Here is a 17,048-nt window from a genome sequence, read left to right on the forward strand (position 1 = left end):
TCCTTCTATATTAATGGTCAAAATGAGAAAGAAGGTACGCTCAATTTTATGCTCTCCCTGAAAATAAAGCCTGCCTACTTCAAGTATGGTCCACGGGCCAAATGTTTCTGTATCACTTAGAACCTGGTTAGAATTACAGAACTTCAGGACTCAATCCAGACCCACCAAGTCAGAATCTGCATTTCAAAAAGATTCCTAGGTGATACGCATGCTTGAGAAGTGCTGAAAAACAGAACATCATCTAATCTGGACTGAAATTTGAATAATGTGACTAATATTGAAGAAATCATTCGTACCAGAGTAATTCACACTCTTCCAATCCATCCATCCATCCATCAAAGGCATATTGAACATATTTGCTCAACTGTATTTTGTTCAAATGTGTATTTAGTATATCGTACGTTGTAGAATATAACAAATGTATACTGTACAATGTATATTGAGTATATTAGTTTGTAGTTTGCAGTTTCTGTGATGTCTTTGGTTTTGTTATCAGGGTACTAGCCTCATAGAATGAGTTGAGAAATGTTCCCTACTTCTCTGTGTTTCAGAAAAGTTCATGTAGGATGGGTGTTAATGTCTTATACATTTAGTAAAATCCACCAGTGAAGTCATCTGGGCCTGGTCTTTTCTTCGTGGGAAGTTTTAAAGTTACTAATTTCAAATTTTTATACTAGGTCTACTCAGATTTTCTAATTCTTCTTGCATTAGTGTTGGTAGTTTGGTAGTACCTTTCTGGGAATCTATCCATTTCATTCAGGTTATCCAATGTGTTGACATACAGTTGTTCACAGTATTCCTTCATAACACTGTTTCTCTAGGGTCAGTAGTGATATTAATTACCTATTAATTACCTAGTTCATTGCTGGGTTTAGTAATATGAGTCATGTGGTGAAATCTGGCTAAAGGTTTGTCAGTTTTATCACAATCCAAGCACACTTAATCTTGTCAAAGTACCACCTGTTGGTTTCACTGATTTCTGTTTTTCGATTGATTAACTCATCTATTTCCACTCTAATGCTTATTATTTTCTTCGACTTGCTTTGTGTTTAGTGTGTTGTTTTTCTAGTTTCTTCGGGTGGAAGGTTAGGTTAGTGATTTGAGATCATTCTTACTTTTTAATATAAAGATTTATAGCTATAAATTTTCTCCTAAGTGCTGCTTCAGCTACAGTATTTAAGTTCTGGTACAATGTGTTTCATTTTCATTAATTTCAAAGCATATTCTAATTTCCCTTGTGATTTCTCATTTGACCCACTGCTTGCTTAGGAGTGCGCTGTTTACTTTTCACGTTTGTGAATTTCTCAAATTTCCTTTGGTGGTTAATTTCTAATTTCACTCGATTGTGGTTAGAGAACATTGTATTTCTATGATTTCAGTCCTTTTACATTTATTTAGGCTTATTTTATTGTGGCCTAATGTATGATCCTGAAATTACTCCCCATGCACTTGAAAAGAATGTATATTCCGCTGCCGTTGGTTGTGTCTGTCTGTGGTTTTCAAGTCTTTGACATCTGTGTTGACCTTCTGCCTAGCTGTTGTCTCCATTTTTTAACGTAAGTTACTGAGATCTCCAACTATTATTGCTGAATTGTCCACTTCCCCTTGCACAGTGTAAGTTTCGTGCTTCATGTATTTTGAGGCTCTGTTAGGTACATGTATCTTTATCACTGTTATTTCTTCCTGCTGGATTGACTCATTCATGATTATAAAATGTCCTCCTCTGTCTCCTATTGTGTCTGATACTTGTATAAGCTAGTCTAGCTCTCTTTTGACTACTGTATGTTATATTTTCCAGTAACTTTCAACATATTTGACTTTGAAGTATGTCTTCTTTTGATAGCGTATCAGTGGATCATAATTTTTAAAATCCATTCCACCAATTTCTATCTGCTGGTGTTTAGCTTATATTTAATATAATTACTGATAAGGTGGGATTTATGTCTGTGATTTTGCCATTTGTTTTATATAGATATTACGTCTTTTTCTGTTCCTCTATTCCGTCTCCTTTTGTGTTAAACTGATAGATTCTAACAGACCTTTTTAATTCCCCTTCTTTTACTTTTTTCCAAAGTTACTTTCATAGTGGTTCTCCTGGGGATTACAATTAACATCAATTTCAGACAATGCAGTTTGAATAAAACCAACTTAATTTCAACAGTATTTTATAAATGCTTTGTTTGGACATGGCTGCATTTTGTGCTTTTTTCCCCCTGCGTGTGGGCCATATTTCTGTTTCTTTGCCTGTCTTGTAATTTTTTTGCTGAAAACTGGACAATTTAAATAATATAATGTAACAGTTCTAGAAATCAGATCCACCTGCCCTTTTGGTTTGCTTAGTGATTTAGCTGGTCTAATTGGATAGAGTCTGTATTCTTTGTTACGTATGGTTAAGTTTTTGCAAGGTTAGCTAATGATTGGGCGGGGATTTCCTTAAAAATCTTGAAGCAGTAAGTCCCCTAGCCTTTCCTGAGGGGCTCTGTGAGGATGTTGGGACATGCTTTCAATGTTCTTGTAAGCAATTTACATCTCTGCCTTAGTCTTCACTTCCTGCTTGCATAGAGTCTAGAAGTCAGCCAGAGATGAGAGATTAGGGTTTTCTCAGGTCATTCCTGGGCATGTGTATACCCTTATATATGTACATTGTTTCCTTTTCTTTTCTTTCTTAATCAAAGTATAGTTGATTCAATGCATGTGGTTTTCTAGATTCCTAGGAGTATGTTGCAGCTCTTTAAAAACTTCAACTGACATCTCATTTCCCAGTGTTTCCTACTTAGTTTTTTGGTCAGCCTCCCATCAGCCTCAACTGATATCACCACCTCAGACAAATGTAGGGTACAATAAATGTTACTTTTTTTGTTTTGTTTTTTACAAACAACCTAGGGATAGGGCACAACCAAGCTGGTTCAAATAAAGACAAGTTCTGCGAAGGGAGCTTTTCAGGGGGCTACCAGACAGTTCAAACAGTGACAATTTTCTAGGCATGTGGCTTTAGGGAAGCTCCAGACCCATTCTCTCCACTCTGATGGCTTCTAGGCTGTTAGTTTTCACAGCCACCATAGTTATAAGGTCTGCTGGTTCTCAAAATAACTCTAGAGCTGGGGAATGGGATGTGACAGCAATGAAATAGGGTGAGCTAAAATACCACAGCGTTTGCTGTATTTACAGAGGTTCAGCTATTTTTCTTGTATAAATGCTCAACAGATCCTGCAAGCCTTTCATTTTTAGAATTCTGAAAAAGTTAATTTCCTAAATGCTTGCCAGTGTTCTCACTGCTTTGAGAGAGAAGACTTTCGGAAGATTTGGAAATGCTTATTGGATACTTTAAGGCTAATCTCATCAAGCTTTTTATTATTATTATTTTCAACACTGATAGGACTGCAGTGTGAAGAGAGGTTCGTGGTTCAAAAGAAGAAGTGAGAAGGCCAGTCACTTGCATTTGCAACAGTATAGATGAAAGATATGGGGTAGCTTGGAGTTTGAGATGACACAGAAAAGATTCAGAGATATTTAGAAGGAAATGTTGACATGACTTGGTAATGGCCTGGACACAAGGGTGTTGTAGAAAATGATGCCAAGTTTCCTGTCTTGTAGAACAGGATGGATGAGTGGCACCAGTCTCTGAGAAGGAATTCTGGAAGAATGCCAGGTCTGAGAATGAGGAATATACACTGGGGACATTTGAAATCTAGGTGCCTCTGAGATTTCCAAGAAGATACCAAGGAAGCCATCATCTTCAAGACTCCCCCCTAATTTTAGAGAAATGCTTTTCAAATCAAATCCTAAATTATTTCCTCTATATACCAAACAAACAAATAACACACACACAAAATAAAAACAGGCAAAGCACATACACCAAGTGCCGATCATTTAAAGTTACCCAGGAATTAAAAACATGGTTCCAAGAATGATGAGAACCATGCATAAACATCTGAAACTATTCACTGCCTACACGCAAGTTAATTAGAGCTTCCCCAAAGGCAGCTTTATTTACAGAGAAGTTACAATAAATATAAAGATAAATCTTTCCTTTGTCTAAAGATTCTGTTGCACTTGTACACGCGTCAATTTAATGTTCTCACTGATGCCTGTGAAAACAAATCAAGCAGATCCATTCATGCCTCCACTCATTCCATAAATACTCGAGTCCCTCCTATTTGAAAGCACTTGGTCAGACTTAGGAGACAGCTGGGACTAGGTCAGACTAGGTCCCTGAAGTGTGAATTGTTCTCTTGGTCTCAACACCAACTTTTCTGAATATCATACTTCTTTGGTTCTGTAATCATTTCCGTGAGGCCTCAACTTTCATGCACGAAATTCGCTTTGCACAGCTGCTTTTTCTGGTCAGGATTGGGCAGGAAAAGATTTGTAAGGCAACACTTACTGGGTAAACAGGAGAGTTGACTGCTGGTTAATTACCTCTACTCCTAATCTCTCCTAATGTTATAAAGGCTTTGCTCCGTTTAAACAGATTAGGTGCAGTGTGTTACCACTGGGAAATATTAAAGTACTTCGAGTTTGTTTTGACTGTTAGCTCATCTGCCCACTTCTGTTTCAACAACTAGAAGTCCTAATGGGCAATACTTTCACAAGAAAGTTTTGTGCACTCTCTTATCTCAGTTTTACTTCTTCAGACTTTACGGTTTTACTCCTCATCCTTCCAGCGGAAGCCGGTCAAAGCACCTGAACAAAGAACTCAAAGCTCACTTACCAAAACCATATGCAAACAGATGTGGTTGGCAGATAACACCCTGGGCAGCCACAGTTCAGAGTGATGCCTCAAGTTCAACACCTATTTCTCCCCAGTTGTTTGTTTTCCAGAGATCTTCTAATGTTAAAGGTTGGGCAATTGCTTAAAATACAATACAGTAACAATAGCCACCTTGTCAAATGTTTATGGAGAACCTCTTAGGCTAGACAGTGTGCTAAGTACTATACATGCTTCGGGTTATGTAATCCTCACAACAACCTGGTGGTGTACGTACTATTCTTAGCCCAAGTTTACAAATGAGGAAAAAGGCGTGGAAGGATTAAGTAACTGGCCCAAGAACACACAGCTGGCAAGAGGTGGGGCTGGGGTTAAAGGCTAGATCTAGCTGACTCCAGAACCTAGTCCCTAACCAGCATGCAATGGCATGTCACTGGTCACAGAACTTCAGTCCTTCCTCCAACAAGTATTAACTAAGGGTCCTGGTAGTGTCATCTCTGGGGAAAAACAAACAAGAAATACAGAGAATCAGTCCCTACAGAATTGACACAGCTTCTTATATTATGAAAATTGCTTTAAGACACTTGTCTGGGCAAAACTATTTACACACATTCTATATATATATATATAAAAATACTACTTAAACTTCACCACAGGCCTAATAAATCCCAATTACCCTAAATTATGGTGTATAAAACTTATACTGGATATGATTTTAGTGGGCAGGGGTGGGATCCAAATATGTTCCATTAAGGTACAAATCATTAAACTATATTTTTAAAAGACTAACATGACAATCCATCTTTCACTGCCCCCCTCCCATTTCAACACATTAGGAAGCACTTAAGACAACAAGGAAAAAGAAATATTTGTGCTAATAAGTGGAAACTAACAGAAACTATACTTTGCCCTCCACTGAGCATTTGGTTTGTTTTATGCTACCTAAAATATTTCTGTCCTCCCTCATTTCAGAAAAACAGCCGACACACTGCCTTACATTTATGGTTATCAGTAATGACATGGCCATATCTCTGCAAACAGTTGGTTAATTAATTTGTACGCCTATCTTCTGGCAGCTTGCCTATGCAACCGAACAGCAAAAAATAATAATTACACGAGGCTAAAGCGGGAACATTCTCACTCCTCTTTTTGAGGTTTCTTATCGTGGGGCCTGTTGCCTTTCTTTAAATGGGTTTGACTTGCAGAACGCTTGCAAATCAGTTTAAGGTCATTAGAAGATGATAACGTTTCCATTCTTTACTACATCATGAATATTCAGTCGGGACGGAAAGGGTCAGAGGAGAAAACTGACCAACCAGTCAAAGGCACAGAGTGTGGGCTAAGCAGAATCATGGATGAAGAAATACCCAGCTCCGTTCCAAGACAGATCTACATCTCTTTCATCACATTAGAGCTGAGGTTAATCCATCAACAAATATTTTCGTAGAACCTACCACAGGCCCCTGCCTTCCTACACACACCCATATGTGAGAAAGTCAAACAGGAGATGACTTGGATCCTGTACTCAGCACCACAGGCCACAGAACTTCTAATTAGGTATCACCTTTGAAACGCAGTCTGCGGGGACACAGTTCTAGGACGTCAAAGGTAAACAGCAGTCCCTGGGTCAGCTTACGCCCACCTCATGTACAAATGATGTCAGTGCTTTCTGCATACCTAATGATTTCCATCTGTCTAGACTGGGACAGTGGAGTTCCATTTGAAGAGAGTTTCTAAAGTCAGTTGAAATCATCCCAGAGAATTTCTCAGACACCACAAGGAGCCGAACCAGTAAGTCCTACACGGCCAGCTGTGTCACTGATGTCCCAGGAGATGGCTGTTTCTACCAGATGAAATAGCTGGCTTGTGTTTAGGGACCTACTTGTAATTAAAAAAAAAAAAAATCCATGTATTTAAACACCAGAATCATAAGACAGTGAGGTGTTTACACTTAAAGACACTTTCAGGAAAAGAGACCAAATAAAGGAAAGCAACCAATGTTTCATCATTACTTGTGTGCTTACTGTGTTCAAAGCACTCTCTCAGGATACTAAAGACAGAGTGAGCAAAATCCTGTCCTCGTGGAACTTACATCTTTGTTGGGTCACACCTCCCATTTCCAGCACATTTCAAGGCACTATGCATCGAATGATCAGTGAAATTAGCCACACTATTTTCCTCCTCTGTACCATCGTATTGTATAATTAGCATAAGTTACCAGCAGTTATGATGCAACTCTCCCGTAAAAGTGTGAGACATCTGTTTCTCATCACCAGTGTTAGAAACCCAGTTTTTACTGTATACTCCTCTTTACAGTGAGCAAAACACAGTAACACAGTTAAATAACTGCTCAAACACACTGCTGCAAGGGCAAAATAGCGAACAGCGGAAAAGACACTGTTGGTTCCGACATGGGAGAGACAACACTGGTTTCTGTCCTGAGCTGTGTGAAGGTTCAAAACCGTACAAAGGGCAGTTTAATGGCATCACTACTGAACATGGGGAAGTGCAGGCTATTCAAACGCGTGAGGCTGTGTCTGAGGCACTGTCTACTCGAGTCCTGGAAAAAACAGCCAGGTGAGGCGGCCTTCGCCGATAAAGAGGTCCTGATCCAGTTACAAAGCCCAGACATTCACAGAAATACCATATTCCTTCATTTCAAAGCTGACATCAAGTGTGTGTCAATATCAGCCTTTAGGGAAGGATAAAAAAAAAAGTACCCTTCAACTTTATAATTCATTCTTAGTTTAGAATGTTGAAACAAGAGTGGGATGGGCATCCTGAAATCGAGGATGCACACTGAGAGGTAGGCTGGCACTTCCCGGGTGCTGCTGAGCAACACGAGTGGGACGCGGGATGGGGAGGGAGGCTCCTCTTGGTAGCCACCCAAAAGAATTCAGCTACTGTAGTGCCACACGGACCCCCACAGGAACCTCCTCTACGTGATTTCCAGGGAAGGAGCTAGCATCCCAACAGCGTAACACCAGCATTCAAGTGCACACTCACACTTCTACCACGCAGCTGCTATGCATCAAACACTGAAGAACATCCCCATATGCCAAGCACTGAGCGAGGGAAGGGCTTTAAATCAGTGGTTCTCAAATGGGGGCAATCTTGCCCCCCAGGGGACACTGGCAGTATTTGGAGACATTCTGGTTTTGACAACTGGAGGGGGTGTTGATACTGGCAGCCAGAGGCAGAGGCCACGTGCTCCTCAACATCCTACAAGGCACAGGACATTCCCCCACAACAAAAAATGATCTGACCCCAAATCTCAGGAACACTGAGGTTAAGAAACCCACATTAACTACAGCCCCCTCAGAAACGGCCCTGTGGGGGAAACACTATTCTAAGCCACATCCACCTGTGAGGAAACTGAGGCCAGAAGGTGTTAAATAACTTGTGCAGGATCATCAGGGAAGCGATGGAGCAGGCACTGTGACCCAGGAAATGCGACGCTGTGCAACGAGCATTAACGCCCTGCAAAGCCCTTGGTGTGATTACAGACACCCAGAGAGGAAGTACTTAAAAAACTGAGTCGCCCGGGCATAACACCCATTCGCCCTTCCTTCCCTCAGCTCCCATCCGGAAGTATCCCCTTTCTGCCTCTCACACAGGCCATCGCCTCTCTCCCAGTGCTCGCCCATCCCGTCTTGATCTCTGGGAAAAGGTACGTGAGGAGCATGACTGTCTGATTTCTGATTTCTCCACTCACTGTTCAGAGTGGTGCCCACAAGCATACACAAAAATGTCCCCTGCCCCCAGGAACCCAGAGAACCAGGCAATTCTTTCTTTCTGTGAATTCTGTTCCCAGAAGTGGCGAAAACTTTGGCACGTGGTACACGTAAGAGGCCAGGCGCAGTCACAGCCTCCAAGCAAGCAGGACTGAAAGAGCTGTGGGAGGCGGGAGGCGGCCAGCTGGCAGGCACACGTGAGAGGGCAGGGCACAATGGCCTGGGTTTCAGGCTTCCCCAGCTCCCGGAGGAGTCAGTCTTCAGCCTTTCAATACGACTGTAATGTTGCCCATCAGCTGCAAAGGAGTTAGGGCAACTGGTGGTTCTGAAAATAAGGATGAATATCAGTAGCTTTCTAGGCACTAAACCTGTGAATGAATTGTGAGCCACCCAACTTCCAGTAACCCATTTTTTAAAGCCCTTTTTTGGGGGGAGGGGGGAACTGAGGGCTCTATCTTAAACACTATACAAACTGATACCAAAAAACAAAAAAACTCAAGTAGCTGCTCCCTCCATAAGCACCTGTGAGGCATGAATTTTTTTATCAGCAGGAACCATCACTCCCCTCACCAGAAAGATTATCTAACTAACCACTTTGCACAGGTTTCTTTCAATATTCAATAAAGGATATCCATCATTTTATCAAGACGGAGATTACCAGAGTCACAGGGAAATCATATTTCCTCTTTTTTTTTTTTTTTTTTTTTTTTTGTGAAAGAGAAGTAGGTTAGGCTAGTCACTTAACATTCTGTTCTGTATTCAAATCCAAACCCTGTGTTATGAGATGTTCACTCACTGTGGACTTTCTCAGGGGAGGTGGAAGACAGCTTTGGCCTTTGTTTGAGACTTTGGAGGCCAGGGCTCACAGGGTAGATGAAGAAAGTCAACAGTAATGTGGCAAAACCCTAACCCTAGAGTTTGTGGATTAAAGAGCAAACACGCAGGGACTTTGCGACTCTGCGATGAAGAGCGTGATTCTGACTGGAAGCCTACAATCGATTCTTCCTTTAATAACAACACTTTGAAGGTCTGACCTGTGTGTTTAACTCACAGGGCTCTAAGTTTATAGAGGACAGAAGACAGCAATTTCAACAACCCAAAACTTGTGGGGGCTGGTGAAGGAAGACAGGGGAAAGAGCTAGGTCCCACCCGTTCCTTAAGGAGGGGCCAACTCCAAGAGAAAAAAACCATGCCCCCAGCCATCAACACACTTTTCTGTCACCTACGTGGACCTCTGACACTTGAAAAGCCTTTTTCGAGGGTACCCTGGCAATATCTACCGAAATATACTCTCCACTTGCCAGTTTATTTAAAAAACAAGCAAATAAAAACTTCAGTAGTGCTAAGAAGCTTGTAAAAGTACTTTAACTGTGGTACTGTTGGTAAAAGCAGCAAAACTGACAACAGTTTAAATATCCAACCACAGTGTATTTGTGACACACAAAAAACCTAGGCAGAGCGACACGCGGCGACAAGGGAAGACGTCCCCGCGGATGACGAGGCACGCTGCAGACACAGAGCTGGCCCAGGGGACCAGAAGAACTGACGCTGCAGCGCAGACCTGTGAGATGAAGGTCGGCTTTTCTTCTGCTAGGAAAGGGGGTGAGGGGAAAGAAGGAAGCAGGGGAGGGGGACGGTGTGCAGGGATAGAGGGCCAAGCCCCGACGTAGGGGTGGTACAGATCCTGGAAGGAAGGGCTAAGGAGCTGGGAGGCTTCGGTGGCCTCAGGCAAACAGAACCCTGTTCATCAGCCAAAGTAGTTTTAGCTTCACCCTAAGGGCACAGGGGAATTGGTGAGGTCAGTTAGGCAAGAGTCAATCATTCAAGCAATGTTAAACACTCTCAGGTGTGTTTCAGAGAAATCACCTGGACTGCCATGGCATATCCTCAAGTCTGTCCCTCACTTGCCCTTCATTTATAAACAGGTTCAGTTACAGAACTGCAGGCAGGATTTGTATCTGTCTGTCTCTCTGACATGATGCCGGTCCACAAGGTATCACCAGGACAAAAGATGGCCATCTTCTCAGGCTGGCCCACTTACGATTCTTAACCCTTAATGTAGACAGAATATGTTCCTCGTGACATTTACAAAAAACAATACTGCTGTGAAAGCATTAATCAAACAAAGCAAGAACTTTAGAAACCCAACAGGAAATCTAAAAAATATGTATCTTGAATATGGGAACTTGAACAAAAAACTTGCTTTAACTAAAAATAAAATAATAATGGAGACTTACTAAGATCTTATGAAAAAGACTTCGGGTATTTTCACTGGTGGTGATTGTTGTTGGGTCATGTAGGCCTTTGAGTATCTGCTGAAATGTATATTGTCTCCCCCTAGGAAACTGTATTTATGCAAACACAGACAATAGTTTGCATAAATCTATGAAGGGGTTCAAGGACTCTGCATCTCTCAAATAAGCCCCACTGGAGAACCCCTGGTTCCAAAGCCCACGTGTTACTTCTTCATGCGTCTATTTCCACTTCTGCACTCCAGGCTTGTCTTCCCTCTGACACAGATGTACTGCAGTCACAATTTACATCCATCACCCTTGTCATGACGCGAGATGGGAGACATTAAAAGAAAGCAGGATTTAATATGACTTCTTCTCCGGAAGTAAGACTTGGAAGGGTAGGGGTCAACTTAAAAGAGGGTGTGCATATACAAAGGAGACCACTTAAACCAGAAGATATACAGGAAAGAGTGTTGAAAAGAAAGCCGAAAAGAGAGAGAGAGAGAGAGAGCGCGCAACGATGCACCTTCTTTCTCAAGAGAAAGCACAAAGGCCGTAAGAGGGAACACTGACCAGATCTGTCCCTCAGGGGCCCCACAGGCCAGAGGTGAAGCTTGCATTCTGCAACAAGAGAAAGCCTCTGAGCGCCCTCTCTGGTCCTCAGGGGCTCTTTCTTCCTGATGCCCGAGTCAAGCCGAGACACCCCACAAACAGATTCATACATGGGTGGATATCCACAGCTTTCACTCAGCAAACCTTTATCAGAGCGAAGTTTCAATTCTGAGTAATTAAGCTTCATGCCCCCCCCCACCAACTTTTTCAGGGGCTGCTTACAAGTAAGTAATTGTAAGAAGATTAGCAGTAGAAACAAAAGTTAGAACTTCTACCATACATTCCGTCGATTTCAGCTTTAAAGGCCGAGCTCTACCAGACCCCTCTGTTTCACTTAACTCCTTAACAGTTCTGTGAAACAGCACCGCTCCACTCTCCACGCCTCAATATTGAGGCCACTCAATAGCCAGATTTAACACAATCAACACACAAGCTCTTACTATGTCTCCCCAGAAGCAGCCATCTGTCCAGGGCCTTCCGACCTGGTACGAAAGTCCTTAAGCAACAGGGGTATGCTGGAACCCACTCCACCTTGTAAACTGCGGGTTTGAAAAAGATCAGGTGGCTGTTCTTCCACTCTGGTTCCTCCCCTCATTTAACGGCGCCCAGATACAGATATAATTACGGCCAAGGCCTTCCAGGGAAAGCTGTGGAGGGGCTACACACAGAAGGATCTTATTACAAGATATTTTCATCAGGCAAATAAGAACCTGAGTGATGATGCGAAAGACACATTCCCTATCTAACTCCTTAATTACCTTTTCATAAAATTGACAGCACTTAAAATCTCCTGGGGATTTGGGAATAAAAATAAAAACTTGTCATCTTTTTAAATGAAAGAAAAATCTGTCTCTGAACAGGAGCTGCTAAATTTTACTGAAATCAAGCATTAAAGACTGACCTCTCAAAGTCATTGGCATTATCTGAAAACCATTAAAATATACATTAAGGCCTATTTTTCCTGTCGGGAGGATAGAAAAAACCCCAAATGATGTCCAACTTAGTCATAACAATTTCAAAACCCCAGATTCCTGCCAAAGGCTACCGAGCAGGTAACTCCCAGGCCCCGTGGATGGAGGGGAGCCGCTCAGTCATTTCTCACTGCCTGTCAGTTGCTTCACTGACCACAGGCTGTGTGAACCCACTGTGTGCAGAGCAGCTGGGATGCTGGCAGGGGCTCTGTGGCCAGAAAGAGCAGGGTGCCTGGCCTTCAAGCCAACTCCCATCTGCCCTGTGCCATCATGTCACACGTGGGCAAGACCACAGTAAAGGCAACACGACCGAAGTGAAGAGAAATATCTGATGCAAAGTTACGCTGTCGTTAAAACCTATTTCCCTTTTTGGGGAAGCACCACCACCAAGATAAGCAGAGGTGGGGGGAGAAAGATCAACCAGTGTAGCTACTCGAGGTCAACCAGAGCACGGTCTGGTCACATAGCAAAAATGAGAGATTCTTAGTTTTTAAGAGAATCTCCCAAGTTCTCTGATACTTTATAAAAGCACTTTCCCCACTCACAAAAAAAAAAAAAAAAAAAAAAAAAAAAGGGGGCACACAAACCACATAGCTAGCAGGGTTTGACATGTTTTTCCATAATTCTGAAATGCCATCTATCGAATTTCTGTTTTTAAGGAGCTGTTTTTATTGCAGAATTACTGGTGAGGAAGAACGAGGATCTTTGTGAAATTTTTACAAGGACTTACCCGGCACTTGACGAATACTAGTGCTTACTAACTTTATTAATCTGGATGGTTTGGTCTGTAAATGATTTTTAAAAAGTTGTTTTATTTGCTACTCTGCCGTAACACGCTCTTCGATGAGAAGACTATGATTCATGGATAGATTATAAACTCACACAACACAGATTATTTTCAGCAACTGCCACCAGCTTTTAAGAAAACATCTACCAAACACAAGATCTTTCAAAGAAATAGCCACTGCAGCTGCCAGTGAACAATGAGCAGCTCATGAGACACGGGGCTAAGTAAGATAAGAGGGACAGAAAGGGCAGCACATAAAGTCTCCAGTAAACTCTGAGCCTGTCCCCAGAGTAGACAGAAAAGGGCCTAGAAGCAGGAATAAAGGGAAGGCAGAAAATAAATTTCCTATTCAGAGGCTGAAAAGAGCACAGAGTTTATCTTGGGAAAGAAAACCCCAGTGATGTAACAGAACGATTCGGGCACACTGTCATTTATTCGTACATAACCAGTTATTCTAAAACCAAAACCATTTCTCTCTTCACAGCATATTGTTACTCAACCAAAAAGGTGCCGGAACACTGGGAATAAAGATGAACAATGGTCTATCACACTTTATAATCAGCAAGGGAACGAAACATTACTGCAGTGAGCACTGCCACCCTGCCCCCAACGAAATGCCAAGAATATCACTGGTGGCTACTCTATACTGTTTTTCCCCTTTAGGCCCACTTTGCAAATTTAGCCAAGACTCAAGTAAAAACTGGCCATAATTCCTTGTACCCAGTGTTTATACCCCAAGCCTAAAAGTAATGGCACATTTTAGCCAGGGTGAGGGCTTGCTCTATACTGACACAAGATACTGACATAGCTTTGATGAGGGCTATAAAGCCATAGTGATGTGGAGGACTCCTTCAAGAAGGGGATGCATGACCTAAGGAAGGGGTAGGGGCAGGAGAGGGAGGACCACACGCAAGGGTTCAGAAGTGGGAAAGAGCCCAGCGCGTGAGGAGAACTGGAAGGAGGCCAGAGTGCTCGAGGCCCAGCAAGCACAGGGGAAAACAGACGGCGAGGGGGCTGGATGGCCCGGCAGAGGCAGACCCAGCAAGGCCTGTGGGCCACGGCAGAGGGATCTGGATTTTCAATGGGCTGCAGCCCTACGTGCCCGGCCTCAAGCCCTCGGCAGCTGACTTCTGCTGCTTACACTCCCCGCGCTCACACCCCTCCAGCTGGCCTGGCCTGCGGCTGCTCTGTGACCACTCCAGGATCCTCTCCCACCACAGCCTCGGGGTTTGCTGTTCCTTCTGGCTGGAGGCTCAGCCACCATGTCCACGTGGCTCATGCCGTCAGACCCTATAAGACTTGCTCAGAAAACTCCTTCTCACCCTATTTTCAACTGCACCCCTCCAACTTAATCTTTCTTAAGACCACCCATCACTAACTCACATATATGTACGTCACTATTTTTTTTATTCTTATCTATCTCCCCCGCTGAAACAGAAGTTCTGTGAGGGTAGTTCTAGAATGTCTGCTGTTTTTCTGAAAATTAGAGCAGTATCTAGCACAAAGTAGGTGCTCAATACATGCTGAAGCAATGAATGCATGAAGCAAACAAAAAGAAACCGCTGAGGTGTTTGATGGAAGAGAAAAAAAACCCACTTTAGATTCTGAATCTGTATTTTAAAACCTCAATTCCTCAATTTATGATTACCTAGACTCTTGAGGATTTCACATTAAGGAGGAAGGCTACAGGCCCCACTGGCCTCCAATTTCTACTTTAGCCACTGCCAATTCAATGGCCACACTGTTACCATGGTGATCGTTCAAAGACCAACCCCTGAAAACAGCACAAGCCTCTGTACAGGACGACTTTCCACCTACTGCGTGCAGCTCCATCTCCTGCCCTCCAGGCCTCACCTCCCAGCGCTGCAGCCCAGTTCCAGGCTCCCCTCCAGAGATGTGCCACCTCAGAAGCTGCTCCTACATCATACTCGCTAACTCCTCCTTCAAAGTTCAACAAAAGCTCCAACTCGCCCCTTCCCTGCCTCCAGCAAGCCTTCCTTGCCTGACCCCCGCTTCCCCACCCGAAGCTCTGACTTCACTCCACCTCAAGTTGCCGGGTGCCTGATTTTGGAGGCTCACACGCCCACCATCCAAGGCCTCACAAGCCTTGTCAGGAAGTTTTGATTTTCTCCTAAGCGCGTGGGAGGCCACCAAAGGACACATAACTGTCTGTTGGCTTGGCCAACAATCCCCCACCACTGGTCTAGACACTTTAAGAGAAAGACAGACAAAATTCTTCCTATTCACTTGCAAATGATGACGTCCTAACTTCTCCCTTACTTCACAGCAATGACAGGAAAGGACTCCCTACCTGATAGTCCCACAATTCCACATCCCTGCCTGCCACCGAACCATATGCTCCTCCTCTCATTACAACAGAAAAAAGCCTCTGATTCGACCCAGAACAGACCCATCCATTGGGCTCCGATCCCATCACCCTTTCCCGTCATAAGGTATTATCCTTGTGGTCATCCATTTCCTCACACGTGATCAATTAGCCTTCACTCCTGGATCACGTCCAGTGGCAGACAAACATGCCCTAATACTATCCACAATAAACATAATGAAACACAACAAAACAAAACCAGCCTTCCCCTTACTGCCTCTATCCACGTCCCCATCCTGCCATTGCCTCATTTCTCCATTCCCTTTAAAGCAAAACCCTCTGAAGACCTGCCCACATTTGCCCTCTCCACTTCTCCACTCTGGTCTTCCGGCCCCTCCAACCCGGCATCTGCCTCCCCAGCTCTCCGGACTGAGATCTACAGCCAGAGGTCAGTCCCTGGCCTGGCTGCATTCCACCTCACAGCAGCATGTGACACACGCCATCACGTCTCACTTCAAGTGGTTTCTTCTCTGGAATCCTACACCACCACACTCACCTGGTTTCCCTTCCCAATTCATTGGAAATTCCTCACCCCTCCTTCAGACTGCTTCTCACCCACGCACCCCCTACCACCCAATGAGGGCTCAGCCACTGGTCCTCTGCTATCCTTCACTGATACCCACACCCGAGAGGAACCCGCACCTTCCGTACGGAGATGACACAGATCCAGCCCAGCCTGCTCCACCAGCTCCAGACTGTATATTCAGTCACCAACTACACAGCTGCACAAGGATGCATACAGTGTGACCAAAACCAGAGCTCCTGACCCTGAGTCTCCCCACTCTCCACATTCCTCACTCATTAGATGGTCCCACTCGGGGGCTCAAGCCTCAGATCCCAGTCCTTACTTAGCTCCCTCATCCACACTCAATTCTTCACGAAATCATCAACTCTGCCTCCAAAACATATCCTTAAGAGGACAAGGTCTCTGCCCTGCCAGCACCATCACCACCATCTAAGCCACCCTCACCTCTCACCTGGTTGGCTGGTCCCCTCCTCCTCTCCCCAGTCCACTCATCACACAACAGCCAGTGGTCTTCACACACCACGGATTAGATCAGGTCACTCCCCTGCTGAAGCTACTAACCCCAGGAGGCTCCCTTTGCACTCAGGATAAACCCAAATAGCTGCCCTTGACCTCTGCGATCTGACCTTTGTTAGCCTCCTGTCCCTCCGCTCCACTCCATGTCCATCTCAGAGGCCACGTACTTGCTTCTTCCTTCTGCTTAGAACGCTCTTCCCCCTCCTTCCAGATGATCGAGTGGTCACTTCCTTCTCACCACTCCGACCTCGGCTCACATGTTAAAGCTCAGATAAGCCTTCCTTGATCGTGTTAGCTTGAACCGCAACTCCTCTGCCTACTTCATTGACTTTACAGCATTCGATAGCCTTGAAAGATGTTTGTGTATTTACTGTATCTCACGTCACAGGGCAGGAGCTCTTTCTGACTTGCTCTGTCGCAACACCCATCAGAGAACCTGGCACTTAGTGGGCAACTCCATAAATATTTGCTAACCAACTGCTTGACAGTTAGGGCCTTGCCTTCTTACCTGGTTTGCAGCTGTACCCTCGGACTCTACCCCAGCAAGAGGCACAGAGAACGTGCCTGTCAAATG

The 17,048-nt window shown here is 43.9% G+C and overlaps 1 protein-coding gene across 7 annotated transcripts in view; it reads right to left on the minus strand.

Annotated features, from left to right (window-relative positions):
- Positions 1 to 17,048, minus strand: part of ATXN7 (ataxin 7) — a 154,103-nt gene that overhangs the window by 86,554 nt on the left and 50,501 nt on the right. The gene's annotated exons all lie outside the window — the stretch shown is intronic.

Source organism: Camelus dromedarius, chromosome 17 (assembly GCF_036321535.1).
Source record: "Camelus dromedarius isolate mCamDro1 chromosome 17, mCamDro1.pat, whole genome shotgun sequence".
NCBI classification, from domain to species: domain Eukaryota; kingdom Metazoa; phylum Chordata; class Mammalia; order Artiodactyla; family Camelidae; genus Camelus; species Camelus dromedarius.